Source organism: Trichechus manatus, unplaced genomic scaffold, assembly GCF_000243295.1.
Source record: "Trichechus manatus latirostris isolate Lorelei unplaced genomic scaffold, TriManLat1.0 scaffold00077, whole genome shotgun sequence".
Lineage (NCBI taxonomy): Eukaryota > Metazoa > Chordata > Mammalia > Sirenia > Trichechidae > Trichechus > Trichechus manatus.
The window spans coordinates 5,221,980-5,226,216 of NW_004444013.1; positions in this window are offsets into that span (position 1 = coordinate 5,221,980).

The window sequence follows — 4,237 nt, forward strand, 5'->3', positions numbered from 1 at the left end:
ATGAGTGAAGTCTGGAAAAATGCATCCTAAAATGTTAACGGTAGCCATATCTCACTAGTGGGATTGTTATTTATTTATTTATTTATTTTGCTTATCTTTATTTTCTATCATAAACATTTATTATTTTTCATAAAATGACCAATAAAACTGACCTGATCCCAAGAGGTTTTCTGTGCAAATTATCCTTTCAAATACTACCAAGTGTTGGGTTCTCTTGTGTGACGTGGCTGGCTCTTTCCAGCAATCAGTAGACAGGCCACAGGGCCCCAGGTTCTATGGGCCCTAGTTCTGCTTCTCCTCCACCTCAGCTGTAATCTGCCAAATATTTGCAGCGAACATCAGGTGAATATCAGTGATACAATAACTCCATGGCGCTTACTGACAGAATTCATTCAATTGCAAGCTCAGGAGAGAGGCCACGTTCCCTCATTCATTCTTTCATTCACTTATTCATTCAACAGTGCTTATTGAGGCAGGCACTGTCCTAGGTGCTGAGCATAGAACAGTGAGCAAAAGAGAGCCAACTTGGCCTCGTTACCAATTCTTTTTTTTTTTTTTCCAAGTTGCTGTTGAGTTGATTCTGACTCTTGGTGATCCTATGTGTGCAGAGTATAACTGAGCTTCATGAGAGTTTTCAAGGCTGTGACCTTTTAGAAGTGGATCACCAGGCCTTTCTTCTGAGGCACCTCTGTGTGGATTTGAACCACCAAACTTTCAGTTAATGGTTGAGTGCTTACTGTTTGTGCCACCCAGGGACTCCTTGACCTCATGTCGCTTACTGAAAAAGATAGCTATGGAAGACCCATGTTTCACACCTGCAGAGAAGAGCAAATATTAGTACATATTCCTGCAAACATTGTGGCCTCATTTTGACTCTTTTGAGTTTCCACTCATAGCTAAGTCGGCCCCTGTGATGTAAGATTGTGTGTCAACTTGGCTGGGCCATGATTCTCAGTGTTTATATGTGATCACTCCCATGATTGAATATGCTGTGAGTAGCCAATCAGGTGAAAGGGAGTTTCCTTGGGGGTGTGGCCTGCATCTGAATATAAGCAGACGTTCTGGCTTTTTGCTCACTCTGGATCCTCCAGCTGCCTCCTGTCATCTCCCCTCCAGTTCTTGGGACTTGAGCTGTCAGCTTATCTGCCGAACTTGGGATTCGTCGATCTTCACAGCCTGAGCGGAGCCCCATTCTCTGACCTGCCAATCTTGGGTTTGCCAGCCCCTGCAGCTACAGGAATCAGGAGAAACCTTGCGGTTTTGCCTGCTCATCTTGGAATTCATCAACCTTCACAGCCTGTGAGCGGGAGCACTGCTCTGCGACCTGCCAATCTTGGGCTCACCAGCTTCTGCAGCTGTGTAACCTGGGAGAGGCCTCTACCCTGATCCACGGACTTGGGATGTTCTAACCTCTACAGTCGCGTGAGCTGTTTCCTTGATATAAATCTCTCTCTCTATATATATATATTTTTATGCTTTACTGGTTTTGCTTCTCTGGAGAACCCAGCCTAAGACAGCCCCAAATAGTTTTTTGTTTTTTGTTTTTTGTTTTTGGCTATATGAATGATTTTTTCTTTTTATTTAACATGAATACTATACATGCAATGTAAACTACATATATTCCTCTGTACTTTTCATCTTTCACTTAAATATATATCTTGAGACCATATTATATCAGTCAATACTTATTTTGCATATGAATGAGTACACATGAATTTCTGGAAGTGAAGTGTACATTTGTGATTTTGATGGGCATTGCTAAATTGTTCTCCATAAAAGTTGTTCTAATTTACTCTCCCCCAGTCAGAGTCCCGTCTGCTGCCCAATACCCTCCTTAACCTGAAAGTTATCAAACACTTGATCTTTGCCCAACCAATAGATGAAAAAACGATATCTCATTGTAGTTTTCATCTGCATGTCTTTTGTGAGTGCAGAGTATGCTTGAACGGGATTAAAGAGCCATTTCACTAAAAGCCCATTTGCTGCTACCAAACACAGTCTCTTTAAGAGATAAGGATGCAGACTCTTCAGGAAAAAAATAAACTGCATGCAACAGCAGGCAGTATAAATCTGTTCTCAACCACTACTGTGCAGCAATTGACTGGGCTCTCCACCTACAACCTAAGTATTCAAAGGCTGTTTTCTGGACAACAACCGAGAAGCCACGTAGAAGAAGTAGCCAACATTTGAGTGCTTGCTCTGTGCCAGGCACCAAGCTCTGGATACACTCTGATTTAAACCTCTTAACATTTTAGATCCATGAGGCTCTGAGAGGTAAAATACCTGACAAACTCCATAGCTTATACATGGCAGAGGAGAAATTGAACACAGGTCTAAACTCTAACACCCATGTTTTGGGCACTATTCCATCCACACTCCTTGCTGCGATGCTGAGCTGTTTGATGTCCATCAGCCTGTGTCCTGAGGTTCATATACTAACTGGCCATCTTTGACTTTAATCATGATCTTCTAGGCAGAAGTATAGTATAGTATTGGCCATCTATGGAGCTCAAATATTGGCTTGATAAGATTTCACACGATTCCAGCTTCCCTTAAGACTCACTTGTCACTTAAGACTCACCGTTGCATTAACTTGTAGAACTGTTGGAGACAGCCATATCTCCAGCACCAGGAATTAAATATCATTAATAAGACAAGAAAGGGGCTGGGAATTGGTGTGTATGTCACAGAGCTACGCCATTTATCTCAGTGAGGTAACCTGGAGGACTTCTTAGGTGGCATGTTGATAGTTCACCTTCCAAGCAGAGTACAACAAAGCTGGACAACAGTCTTAACAAAACCAAGCTTGACAGTCATAAAACTCCAAATGGAGTCCCTGTGTGGTGCCAACAGTTAATGTGCTGAAAGGTTAGAGGTTCAAGTCCAGTCAGAGGTGCCTCAGAGAAAAGGCCTGTCAATCTACTTTTGAAAAGTTAGCCATTAAAAACCCTATGGAGCACAGTTGTACTCTGACACACATGGGGTTACCATGAGTTGTAATCAGTTTGATGGCAACTGTTTTTGTGGGGTTTTTTTTAAGCTCCAAATAAGGATTCTAGCCAATGATGTTTCATTGCTTCATGTCTGAATTCCTGACACAAATATGGTATAGAACAATCGCCAAAGAGCCTCTTCCCAGAGCCTTGGTAATACAGAGACCAGCTGAGGCAGGCCAATCCCTTCCCATGGTAAGTGGGGATAGAGTCAGCAGGAGGAAGAGCGAGCACCACACCACGCTCCCATGTGTGGCATTGCCTACAGCAGCAGTGCCACTCGAGGTGTGGTCTGTACCCCATTCACTATCGGGCCATGACGAGACAGTTACTGAAATCAGGAATAAGCATTCCGAAACTTTTATAGCAATTTGGCAGAGTAATTTTATGTCTATTGAACCTAATAGTAAAAAAATTGGGGCTTGTAAAATTTTTTATTAAAGCCATTAAAATGAAGAAGTGTTTTGACATGTGGCAAGTGTTCACACGACAGGGGTCATAATTGCTCAGAATAAGAAAGCCCAGGCATTCTATCACATAGTGAAGGGTCTCCTGGGGCCCCTTCCTGGCCAGGAGTGCAGGGCGCCTTCGTGGTGAGTCAGTGCCGCCATCTGCCACAATTCCTCCACAAAAGACCTCTGGCAACAGTGGAAACTACCACCAGGACTCCAATCAGACAACTGTTGCTATTGGATGTAGTATGGAAAATATGCAAAATGGCTTTTTTGGAGAGAAACTTCTATTCACCATTTCAAGAGGGGGCAGAGCAAAAGCCTCTGAGTAAATAATTGAAGAATTAAGTCACAAACTCCAGAAATCTGGATCCAAGACATTAGGACAGCCAGATTCTAGAGAGCCATCAAGAATTCCCAAGGTGCCTTCTGAGTACTGATTGCTTATAAAAAAAGAACAGGGTTCATCCCATCTGGATCCAGTTACTGCACTTATAAACCAAAAGTATGCCTTTTGCTCGTAGGGAAAAACTGTTGTTGTTGTGTGCCATTGAGTGGATTATGACTCATAGTGACTCCACGTGACAGAGTAGAACTGCCCCATAAGGTTTCCTAGGCTGTGATCTTTACAGGAACAGATTACCAGGTCTTTTCTCCAGTGGAGTGCACCAACTTCCAGTTAGCAGCTGCTGAGCAATCAACTATTGCACCACCAGAGCTCCTTAGGGAAAGACTCACGCACACATACCCATTGCTATCGAGTTGATTCTGACTCATAGTGACACTATAGGA